The sequence below is a fragment of the Protopterus annectens genome, chromosome 2.part2, assembly GCF_019279795.1.
Source record: "Protopterus annectens isolate FY-2018-M chromosome 2.part2, PAN1.0, whole genome shotgun sequence".
In the NCBI taxonomy this organism is placed as follows: Eukaryota; Metazoa; Chordata; order Ceratodontiformes; family Protopteridae; genus Protopterus; species Protopterus annectens.
Window position 1 is genome coordinate 500,821,288 of NC_056730.1, and position 13,566 is coordinate 500,834,853.

The 13,566-nt window shown below is 38.3% G+C and overlaps 1 long non-coding RNA gene across 1 annotated transcript; it reads left to right on the plus strand.

The window, feature by feature from the left end:
* Nucleotides 1–1,232: 1,232 nt before the first annotated feature.
* On the plus strand, nt 1,233–9,020 carry LOC122795681. The gene is made up of 2 exons (XR_006363846.1): nt 1,233–1,556; nt 6,664–9,020. It is a non-coding gene; the product is annotated as an uncharacterized LOC122795681 (long non-coding RNA).
* The last annotated feature ends 4,546 nt before the right edge of the window (nt 9,021–13,566 follow it).

The window sequence follows — 13,566 nt, forward strand, 5'->3', positions numbered from 1 at the left end:
CGATCTTCACTGTACTACAATGAAAAAAAAAACTTCCAAATTCCTGCATTTTCACTCATGTGAGCATTCGCTATTTAAAACTTTTGACGTTCTAATATAGACCCATTTTAATAGCATCCCTCACTGTCTTCTGAAGCCTCTCCTTCACCACAATTCCCACACCATTTCTATTCCATCCTTCTCCTGAGTAGTAGACTCTGGATCTCAATCCAAGTGACTCTGCTGCACTACCCTTCCAGTTTGTCTCCTGGATACATGGGATGCTCAGCCTCTTCCTTATCATCCAGTTCCAAGCTGCATCCTGTCAGTGAACCTTCATTGAGTGTAGCAATTCTTAGTTAATGTTTGTCAGGTTGATTAGTTTTACATCCAGCTTTTGCTCAACAGAGCTATTGCAGGTAAGCCAAGCTGGGCAACTGCACACTGGCCGGCAAGTAGTTTATAGGCACTCATGGCCAATAGGGGCACATACACCCCTCCCACAATTACAATGGGTCCCTGGTGTAAATTGTTGTAGGCTGGGGTCCTCAACACAGTTATCAATGGCAAAATCACCTACAGCTATATTTGTACATTGTTGACTAGCCCTGCCATAGCATGCAATCTGTGATCTGTGTTGTCCTATCTTGAGGATACTGAACACTACAGTAGATGCCAAAATAGTTGGTTTATACAACTCTACCCCATAGAGGGCACAATCTAGAATTTGTGCTATTGTCCATGCTCAATTCTTGGGTGAGTTTGAGATGTAAACACTCAATATACCCCACAGAGACACAGGGGAAAACATGCAAACTCCAAACAGGCATTGGCTGGAGGTCAGGATGGAACTTTGTATCTTGCATGGGAGGGAAATACCTTAACCATATGGCAAGTAGCCTCTTGACATGTGGTCTGTACACATAAATAGTGTGTAGGCTAGGGAATCCTGTTATATTCACTGTTCAGAAATAAACTGGATGGAATGCCAAGCACAATTATCTTGCTTGCTGTGTACAGTACTAAGAAGAGGTTGACAAAGCACCATAGCAGAATAAGGATTCACAAAAGCTACAGCTATAACAGTAATACAGGATTAAGCTTGTATCATTTGCCATTTTGGAAAACTACCCTAGTTACTGTAATAAGTTTCTAACAAAAAAAAAAAAAAACTCATCTCACATACCCTGGCAGTTTATGTCATGACAACTTAAAAGTGCCCTGAAAAGGAAGTATCTTTTTTATACTGATATGAGGACTGCTGTCTTCATTGGTTTTGTAACATCCTTTAGTGACATTTGTTTACCAAAGAAGTTTGCATGGATAGAAGACTGGTATAAATACAGGAAACCCACCAGAAAGATAATGCATTTTTTTAAGTAGTTCTTACTTTCCACAGATAAATATTAAACATATTTGGGCACTATACAGATAGTTAATGTACACTTCTGATGATCTTGAGACAAAGCAGAAAAATTATCAAAGCTACTGAATGGAAAAAATGAAGTTTCTGACGGTCTTTAGCATAGTTTGGCTGTGCCACTCAGATGATACATTACTTCCTCACAACAATACAGGTAACGTGACTTAAATGCATTTTAAGCATTATTACTTTTCATGTTTCTACATTTGAATGCTCTTGGATTCTGTAATGAAATATGTGAATGTCACCATATTCTCACAACAGCATTTTAAAATGTAAAACAATAGATTTTATATATTTCATCAGTATATCTAGAGGATGTCTATAATAACCAGAGAAAACTGACCACAACATTTGCTTTAACTTGCAAACCAGGAGCCATAAGTAACTCTTTATGGTTTCAAACCATTCCCACTGAAGAGAAGGGTGCTATTACAGGTCTGCATTCTACTTCGATCTGCCTGGCAAAATATCAAAATTGTGAGATAAATCAGAAGAATTGTTGACAGTTACAGTGACTAGATTCCTATTATTTACTAGAAACAATTGTATTTTCTTGTTCTTAAACTTTGAATGACATAAATTATAACAGTTACTTCATGCTGTATGTTCACAGTCAATTTAAAAACATGGCAATATTTTCAATCACATTAAAGTACTTCACATTTTATGTAGTAGTTTTCCTATTTTTCCAGTGACAATTTGAACATTTTCTTTTATTTTTGTCCATATTTCTTAGATAATTTATTTGATTATTCTGTTTGGGTAGCCAGGGATTCTTCTTGTAACAAATTGTTCAGGGAGACCATGCACGTATGTCCAGGAAAATGATTGATATGATTGATGCATTAAAAATGGAGCTAGTGAAGAGTTATAAAGCATGTAGGTGCTAACCAGTTTTATGTATCTGTATGAAATTTGACTGAAATACCCAAATGCTGACATTGCTAAGATCAACAAGAAAAAATCAACATAGCAAATGTCAGCACATCCCTACTCATGTGCTGAGGAATAATCTTGGAGCATGCACATTAAAACAGCAAATGAAATGTTTAAAACATATTTTTATGCAGGGAGTCAAGTCCCCATGTACCCCTCCCATACACACACACACACACACACACACACACACACACACACACACACACACACACAGTCCCATGTAATTCTGTATACTAACTCCAAGATCACACAATACCAGGGAAAGGACATATTCCCCAGTCATGAGGATTGTGCAGTTTTGCACATCTCTTGACTACCTGTTTTGTCAACCAAATCGTGTTGACAAAACAGATATTCACTTTAAACAAAATGTATCAAACCAGACTCTCCCATACATGCTCTAATACAGGCACACACACACACACACACACACACACACACACACACACACACACACACACACACACACACACACACACACACACACACATTAACTCTAAAAAGCTGCCTTTGCACCAAAGGTTTATGTTTACAGTATCCAGTTGCATACTATTTGACTGAACAATTCTGTTAACCAAAAACTGAAAAAGGGCAACCTAAATAAAAAGGCAGTTATACCTACTAGGCTTACCAGAAAGTAATAAATCATACAGATATAGAATTTAGAGAAATAGATAGATAGATAGATAGATAGATAGATAGATAGATAGATAGATAGATAGATAGATAAACAACTTTGTGTCACTAATAGTACCCAGAATTTTGCTAACATAAAAAGCTCATATTTGTATAAGATAAAATATAACAATGCTATTATACTCTTGTCATATTAAAAGGATATTCAAACTTCAGTTGCTTTTTCATGTCATCCTGTGCATTGATTGTGTCATCAGAAACCAACACTGTATTAAATAACCACAATGCTATACAATGGCAAAACACATACCCCAAGATTCGATAAAGCTTACATAGAGCGATTTTCTGTGTAAGAATAGTGTAGCAGTTATACAACGGATTACAGCTGCCGAGAGAGCCAGTAAACAAGGCTGGGGGCATGCACAAGGCTCCCAGCACTATTCTTACATGGACACCACTGAATAATGCTAAGTACCTCATCTGTTGGTGTAAACCATGCAAATGAGGTGAATTAGTGATTCAGTATGCAGACAGTATCCGTGTCAGAACAGTGTCCGCTGCAGAAATGTATTCAGTTACTAACCGTGCACATTTCTGCAAAAATCAAAATGGGGACAGCTCAAAGTAAAGCCAAGTATTATGAGCATTAGGCATGCCAATGGCGAAAAATATGGCCATTGGCTGCAAAACCATTTCAAAATTATAAAAATTAAAATTTTTTTTGGCTGATTTTAGCCGTTTAAGTATAGAGGGAGAAATAAAAAAAATAAAAATAAAAAAGAACTGCTGTCTAGGTGGGGAGACAAGGGTGAAGTGTTCGGCTATGTCCTTCCCAGGTTTAGGAGATCTGAGCAGTACTATAGGAGTTTGGGAACATGTTTACTAATAAGCTAGGATGCATCCATCTGATGATGTACCATGTAGACACAGGGCCTCAGAGGTCCATCGAACAGGCCTCTTATACTGTGTCTGAGTGAGATAAGTAGACCCTGAGAGAGGAGCTACAGTAGATTTTGGATCTGCAGGTAATCTAGGAGTCCAATAGTTTACCTCTGTTTTAACATGTTTTATGACAAAACATAGGCTAATAAATACACATATTGTTTTATTTTTAATATTTAATAATGGCATATATTCCTATTGCCTAACCTAAAACAGTTTTAAGTCCATGAGCAAGTGGAAGGAGGGTTGGGATGGCAGGTGGGTGGTCAGCTGAACGAGGCCCCATCAAATTAGTCTTAATTGAGACCTAAGCCCATCCCTGCAAACCACTATCCTCTGATTTCTACCCTCCTAGTCCCAATATACATAAAAACACTGTTTGCTATCCTAGGAATCGAACAGCCACCTGTCAACTTCAGTGGCAACTCATGCTTTCATTCCATCACACAACTTGCCCATGACAATGAAGTAAGCTAAATTAAAGATGCAGAATCTATAAAATAAAACTTTAAACTTTGAATCACTGCTGCCATAGACAGAGAATTCAGTATCCCCTCTCAGTAAAGGAAGAGGAGAGAAATGCACACATAATTTCCACAACATTTTTTGAAAGAATCATAGTGCAAAATAAAACTCCATGTAACACACACATACTACCTGTTAAGAAACCAGAAAAAAAATGTATAGGTGCATTCAGGACCTTAGAGCTGTAAATTCAATAGCTATTCCTGCTTAACCCAACTACAATTCTTTGTTCAATTTCCTCTACTTTTGCTGTTATTGACATTTCTGTTTTTATCTTTTCTCTATTTCAATTCCTCTGACAGTCAATATCTGTTTGCTTTTATTTACAAAAGGACAAAAAGAAATTGCAGTTGAGAAAGCCATAGGTTCAGTACCTAGGACATCGCATTTCTGCAGAGGCACATCACATTCTTCCTTCTCAGTTTTCTGCTATTCAGTCTGTATCACACAATACAAACTTGAAGCAGCTCAGTGCTTTTCTTAGATTAACAGGTTATTGTAGACAATGAAATTATAATTTTGCAGAAGTAGGTTTTAAAGAGAGACATTTCAGAACCACTACATAGGCAAGAAAAACATGAGAATGCAGTAATTCATCTGAAAATCATCATCCATAAACCTCATGCCCATGGTTTGCCTAATTATTCAAAAAAATGTTCTTGTTCTGTTGTGAGCATAACATAGTAGCATTAGGTTTGTTAATGCCACACAGAAATAATGTTTTCAGACTTGTAGTGTATATATTTTAGCACTAACTTAAATTGTGTTGCATTAGCTCTCCCTCGCTGCTTTAAGGCAGTGGCAACACCTGCCAGGATACTGGATGTGACATTTTCATTTACACTTGGACACAGAATCTTTGTTGCAGTTCCACATTGTGTAGAAACCTTGTTATTATAAAGGGACTCAGTACTTGTCAGCATTTTAACTTTCTAATATGAGCTTTCACTATTAAATAACCCCTTCCTAAAACTCATGTGTCCACCTTTAAATTCTGCATTTTTTGTTCTAACAGGGGCTGAGAAAAAGCCTTACAACTGTGGGCTTATGTTGCTTAACCATGTGTTTTCTTCTGGATCAGACCTAGCAGACATTCAGAACACATCCTGTTTGTAGATTAATCCTGTATTCACAGAGAGATAACCCAGTCATGGCAACATTTTCTCTTGGCACCACAGACCAAATCCTGCTTAGAGGGCAATTAAATGGAAATGTACCGACTCAAGTTGCAAAATTAATAGTTATCACTGAAGCTTGCAAACTAGCAAAGGATAAAATAGTTAATGTTTTCATAGTCTCACATTATCCTTAAGTGATAATTCACATGTTTGGGACACTAGAGAGGGAAAGAAGATATTCAAAATCATCATATTCTGTCATAAAAAAGAAATGCATGTTGTAGCAATTGTTAGATGCACTCATTACTAAAATAAACCAGTGTGTTTAAATGTACCACCCACAAGACTGCTGACTTTTAAATTGGAAAATAAAATTCCCTTGTATATATGGTGACTAAATAGACTGCACATTTTAACTCTGTTTGGGCTATCATTTTGCAGTCATTTCAAACTAAGATGTTCCTGTAACATTACAAAAAGTTTTTTTCAAGAACAGACTGGAGACTCTGAAAAGCTAAGGTGGTCATGTGACTGCAGCTGCTGCCATTCATTTGACTTATTATGGTGCCGTTCAGGTGAAAAGGTAGTAGCACTGCATTATTTTTACCACAATTGGTTTGGCTGTAGTATTTTTTTCGCCCTCCAAAAATGCTTATGTGTCAAGTTGCCAGACTAACTGATATGCCCCTTACATGTATGATTTTATATGGAAAATGGTTAATGCACAGGCATGCATTCAATATAATGTTTCATAGCCAAATATTACATAAATCATGGAATTCTTTTCGTTTTCTGTGAGCTGCCTCAATGTCAGACTTTTTGTTATTTATTAGTAATATATTTTCTAAGTGGGTTAAAATCTATCCAAGCAAGTTAAATGACATAGCCAAAAACATAATCACTCTAAGGTCTGGAGTTCCATGTTGAATCCAGTTAGACAGGGGCACCCATTTCACTAGCCAGATAGTATAACAATTGTGCAAAAACTGAATTTGTTTGCTCAGTATCACTGGTCTCATTTCTCCCCAAGACTCTGGAATAGTAAAATGTTGATAAAACAATTTTTCTGTATAATAAAAACTTGTTTCTGTTCTACAGCAGATTCGTTCCTAAACAGCATCAGCTGAACAGCAGCCTGACCCCCCCCCAGACATGACATCAAATCCAATGATTGGATCTATATTAGATCATTTACCTGACAGCATTTGCCTCAGCCCAGAAGAAAGGGTCCTTTCCTTTTCATCTCCACAACAGCAACAGCCACAGCCATCCAATGTGCTGGTTCAACAACATGGATCTCAGTTTCCCACATCAGAAAAATCCACACAGATGTCGGAAAGCCATCTGGGAATGTCAGAAACCACCAGGGACCATTAGGACCAGGAGCAGCTATGCCTACCATCAATCCTAATCCTGGGGCTTCTAATAAGACCAGAGCCATGACCCAACCTGCTGCCACTGCATGAGAGAATTATCGACCCGATGTCACTTGTGATGTCATTACCCAGTGATCCAGATTACTTGACTTTAGATACATCATGCAAATCAAGAGACTAAGTGCCACTTGTGGGAATCATTATGTCATATCTGGGAGTCATCAAAGTAGTCATCAAGCCGGAATAACTCATCCCTTCCTACAATTCCTTGAATAGCCACTGTATTTATTTTCATTTCAATAGTACTGCAACTTTAGAATTAATGTTTCAATCATGTTTGTCATGCAGCTGCACTTCTGACTTCATGGACATCACCAATACTGTTTTTCTTCTACTAAGAGAAGTATAACACTCTGGTGTCCTTACTACTAAAACAGTGAAAATGTCAAAATGCTGGGTGTGTTCTGACATTACTTCTGCTCATAGGGTGAGAGTACCCATGACAGGTATCCTATACAATGTATCAGAATACCCAAAGTCTTATGAACTGTCGATGCCAAACACCAGGAAGACAACAAGAACAGATAGTCCTTTCATCTATCTACATCATCAGTCATCAGGAAAAAAAGATGATTACCTGTATCCAGTAACAAGGAACTTAACCCTGTTTGTAAAGCCAGTGTGAGGCGATTCTTACCAAAACCTGCATCAAAGTGAACTGTACTGCCCTGCAAATCTTTGTAGCCAACACGACCATAACTTTTATCAGCAACAAAAATGGGCATCCTTCACAAAAGACATTGAGTGATTCCTTACACAATACCCAGCATCATCTTGATTGGATAATCTACACTAATGGTATAATTTCCTAGACTCCTACCAGCACTACCCCCCTCCCCCATGCCACAGACAGACACAACACTAATGAACTGTGGCCTTCCTCCTGGCTACCTCATCTATTGGACTCTGTAACAAAATATACATTATTTGCATCAACAAACCTTACTGGTGACTTCCAACAAATGTGGAGGGAGGGGTTCATTGGATATGTAGGTCCAGCTATTCATCATACAGATAGCCTACCTTCAGGAAAAATCAGAAACATTCAACAAAAAAAAAATCAGACTAAAGACTGTATCCCTTAAGAAATCTAGTCAGCAAAACTGAGGCATCACAGATTTACTGTCACAATCTAGAACAGGCTACATTTAAAGGACTTTCCCATGTAGAATTGGATGATGTCATGTCTGGGGCCGGCAAACTTCCAGCTTTTAAGGCACTAAGGTTTATTTGGGAATTAGGGCTTTTGTGCTGCAGAACAGAAATCATGGGTGGTTACAATTATTCTTGCATTATTTCTATTTTTATGCAAAGCTTTGGTATCAAAGTAAAACTGCCAAGTGTACAAACATCCTGACTAACCAGTTTTAGAAAGATGTATGATAATGTGTTTAGATAAAATAAAAAATCAGATAACTTTACGTTATACAGGTAGACAGGATGCATTTCTTGCTAATAAAATTATTTTCGTTAAAAGTAAAGAAAAATGTGCATGTAAAGGTTATGTTGGTACAGCTTGAAAAAAAAATATCTGATGAAATGTTGAACAATGTCTTGGCATGTTTACAGCTTTCAGTTTTTGTTTTGGGGTGAACTGCAAATAATGCTTCATAGTATCAGATGGGGGACAGAAGAAATGAGATTTTTATAAGAAAACAAATCAAGACTGGAATCCATCTTGAATTAAAATGGATGCAATTTAGAATGTTAATGTTAATTCGCCTATCAAATGTGAAATCTCGTGCTTAGTTATCTCAGCTATATAGAAATAGAATTAGTCATACAGTATGGCCAGGGCTATGATAAGAAAGCGCAAGATTGTACTGTCAGCAGGATATTGCAGAAACATCTATTGCTCTTTCTGGTCAGTCAGCTAGACTGTATATTAATGTTTCATTTATACTGTGTGATTTTACTATAAAAATAAGAGCTCTCCCTTAGCTCGGGGAGACATAGGCTTATTTTACTTGGTCTCCCATAATCTTGTTCTTAAATAAAGAGATTTCTTGCTTGGCTGAAGTCTGAGTTTTATAACTTTCCTTAACACATTTAATACCAGTAAGGGCTTTGATGCACCAGGCATGTATACTTTAAAGGAAAGGCAGGAGTTTTTAGAACATGATATGGGCACTTTAAACAATGAGGTGGCATGATACTGTCTTCTGGAGGTAGGATATCATAGATGAGGACAATAGTGTTATATAAAATAAAAGAAATTCAAGTGAAACTTGTCCAGGAATGATATACCATTCCCAGCATTAAGTAATACAACTTGATGGAGCTGAATGATATAATTCAGAAGGAACATGAAGTGTTCCTTTACTGAGATATGCAACAAAATCTAGAAGATGTAGGACTTTTGCTTGAAAATGTTTACATTGATATTTTTATATCCCAAGTAGACTCCAGAGAATTTCTCCTCAGGTAGACATCAAATGTTGGGGGTGTGATGGGGAAGACACCGATAATTGGGAACATGTTTTCTGAGAGTGCAATTAGTTGACAGACTTTAAAGATTCCCTGCAGACTACTCTATCAGCAGTACTGGGTGAGTAAACTGGTGTAACTAGGGAAATTATTTCACTGAGTTACAATACAGAATCGGAATTGCCTAGACACAGTAACACCTTGATGAGTCTAATTATGGTGGCTGCCAAAAAAGCGAATACTAGAAAATGGAATTCAAAGTCTAAACCAACTGTATTAGAAGTAGTGACTGTAGTATCAGAGATAAAAATAGTAGAATTGGGATCTTTAGAAAAGGGTGCTAGCAAACTGCATAGGAAAAAGATGGGATTTGTGGGGACAATACATACAGGGGAGGAATGAGGTTTAAAAGAAGGCAGGATTTGAAAGAGCTGTGTAATGTTTTACTGACAATGATTGGGTAGACTATAAGTGATGCATAATGTTTGCAACTAAAATTATGTCAGTATGGTTTGTGATATAAAATACTTGCAACTAAGATTAGGTCAATATGATTTATTTCAGTTATATAAATGTATGATTGCCTATGATATAAAAGAAGAACTTTCTTACTACATTCATAAGCAACAGGGCTGTAAATTAAAAAAAGTGAAATTGTTACAGCAAGTGTTATTAAAACACTAGACAGAATTTTTCTCCATATTTGTTTCTGAAACGCATTACTATAAAAGCACTGGTTATGTACTTGATGTTTTTATGTTCTAAAGCATTTGTGGCCTTTGCTCACATGAAGAGTATAAATGAAACATACACACTACAGCTGTTATGCATGTACCTTCCTGCATACTTTACTGTAACAATGACACACATAAACCTAAATGATAATGAAATACAAGTCTTGATGAAGATAGCCTTTGCTGCATTAAGTCAAATCCTTGTAAAACAGCTAACAGCCTTTTTGGTCTTACCATTTGTACAATACAGTGTCATCACCATCATCGTCAACCTCCTTTTTCCAATTTTCTACATGAGGTCGGGGTGTTGTGTCAACTGTCTCCGCCTCTTTCTGTTCAGTACTGCTCTCCTACCTTCTTCGACACTCATACCTAACAGTCAGAGATCTTCTCTCACACAATCTATCCCACCTTTTTTCTGGACTCCCTAGTTTCCTCTTCCGTTCATCCTGTCTGTCCCAAATCTTCTTCACCAGATTGTCCTCTGATTATCTGTACATGTGCCCAAACCATTGTAATCTGTTCTCTTTCACCTTTTCTGCAACTCGAGCTACATTGGCCTCTGATCTTATGTCCTCATTTCTTTGTCTATCCCACAGTGTGCATCATAGCACCAGTCTAAGGCACTTCATTTCCATAATCTCTAGCTTCCTCAATTGCTTTATCTTTACTGCCCAAGTTTCTGCACCATTCAATAGTACTGGCCGTACCACTATTTGTTCACTTTACTTTTCAGCTTCTTTGGCATTCTTCTGTCATACACTACACCTGACAGTCTGTGCCAGTTGGCTGCAGCTCCTCTGATTCTAGCTTTGACCTTCTCATTCAGACTTCTTTTCTCATAAACCAGCCCTCCCAGATACCTGAAGCTGTTAAACTGTTCCACTATTTTCCATTTTCTCTAAGTTCCCAGTTTCTTCTGATTTCCCCCATTTGCTGCCATTACAACGGTCTTATCTGTATTCCGTTTGAACGTATCGGCCTTCAGTTTTGCATTCCATTGCCCCTATCCTTTGCTGAGGTTCTTGCTCAGAGTCTGCCTGTAATGTCACATCATCTGTATACGGCAACTTTGTTGTTCTGTCCCCTCTGACCTGTTTGCTAATATAGTCCATCAGTGGACTCAGAGCTGAATCTTGATGCACACCCACTTCCACTGCGAACCCCTCTATGTGACAAAATATTATTTGCACTTGAGTCACTGGGTTCTTCTACGTAGCCTGCACTAATTCTACCACTGTTTCTAGGGCTTTGAACCAGCACAGGACTGCCCAAATCAGCTTTCTCAGGACCTTGTTATATGCTTTCTCCAAGTCTAAGAATGCCCAGTTGGGCTCTTTCCTCATTTCTAGTTTTTGCTCAAGTATCTCTCTCACTGCAAACATCAGGTCAGTTGTGCTGCATTCTGATCTAAATCCAAACTGCTCATTTCCCATCTTGCTTTCTGCTACTCTACATATTCATATATCAATCGCCCTTTCCAGAACTTTCATGCAGAGTGGCAGGGTTTGATACCCTCTGTGCTGACTACAGTTAAAGATGCCCCCTTTGTTCTTGAACACTGGCACCAGTATTCTTATTCTTTAGTCATCTGGGACACACCTGTCACTCTCTACTGCTATGAGAACCTTCAGGAGCAATTTCTTCCTTATCTCAGCCAACATCTTGATGTTATCTGATGTGACTTCATCTGAGCCTGCTGCTTTCTACAACTTGATATTCCATAGTGCTATTCTTACTTCTTCTATAGTGGGCTGTGTCTGAGGCAGTACAGCTTATGTGTGTTTTTTCTTCATGCAGAAGCTGCTGGACGTACTCCATCCATCTACCTTTGATATCCTGTGGACTGGTGAGCAGGTTGTTGCTAGCATCCCTTAGGAAGGGCTTCTGACTGTCTTCTTTATCTTTCTGTCTTTGCCTTGTAACCTGATACAGTTTCTTTGTGCCTACTGCTGAGTAACTTTCCAGAATCTGTTAGAGTGCCTCTGATGCCTTGTTCTTTGCTATTGCAACTCCTCTCTTAGCCTCTTTCTAGTATTCCTTCTTATCCTGGCCCATCTTTTCTATACCCCACTTTTTCCAGCACTCTTTTCTTTTGATGAGTTTCTGGACTTCTGCATCCCACCACCAGCTTTCCTTATATACCTTATTTCCATACCTGGCTCAGCTGCATATTTGTTCTGTAGTCCTCACACATGCTGTTTTGAGGTGCTGCCATTCTTCCATATATTTGCTGCTTTTCCCACACCATTTCTATTCCATCCTTCTCCTGAGTAGTAGACTGTGGATCTCAATCCAAGTGACTTTGCTGCACTACCCTTCCATTTTGTCTCCTGGATACATGGGATGTTCAGCCTCTTCCTTATCATCCATTTCCAAGCTGCATCCTGTCAGTGAACCTACATTGAGTGTAGCAATTCTTAGTTAATGTTTGTCAGGTTGATTAGTTTTACATCCAGCTTTTGCTCAACAGAGCTATCGCAGGTATCCCAAGCTGGGCAACTGGACACTGGCCGGCCAGTAGGTTATAGGCACTCATGGCCAATAGGGGCACATACACCCCTCCCACAATTACAATGGGTCCCTGGTGTAAATTGGAGTTGGTTGGGGTCCTCAACACAGTTATCAATGGCAAAATCACCTACAGCTATATTTTTACATTGTTGACTAGCCCTGCCATGGCATGCAATCTGTGATCTGTGTTGTCCTATCTTGAGGATACTGCACACTACAGTAGTTGCCCAAAATAGTTGGTTTATGCAACTCTACCCCCTAGAGGGCACTATCTAGAATTTGTGTTATTGTCCACAGCTCAATTCTTGGGTGAGTTTGAGATGTAAACACTCAATATACCCCACAGAGACAGAGCGGAGGGCATGCAAACTCCAAATAGCCATTGGCTGAAGGTCAGGATGGAACTTTGTATCTTGCATGGGAGGGAAATACCTTAGCCATATGGCAAGTAGCCTCTTGCCATGTGGTCTGTACACATTAATAGTGTGTAGGCTAGGGAATCCTGGTATATTCACTGTTCAGAAATAAACTGGATGGAATGCCAAGCACAATTATCTTGCTTGATGTGTACAGTACTAAGAAGAGGTTGACAAAGCACCATAGCAGAATAAGGATTCACAAAAGCTACAGCTATAACAGTAATACAGGATTAAGCTTGTATTATTTGCCATTTTGGAAAACTAGCCTAGTTACTGTAATAAGTTTCTATAAAAAAAAAAAAAAAAAAAACCTCATCTCACATACCCCGCCAGTTTATGTCCTGACAACTTAAAAGTGCCCTGAAAAGGAAATATCTTTTTTATACTGATATGAGGATTGTTATCTTCATTGGTTTTGTAACATCCTTCAGTGACATTTGTTTACCAAAGAAGTTTGCATGGATAGAAGAC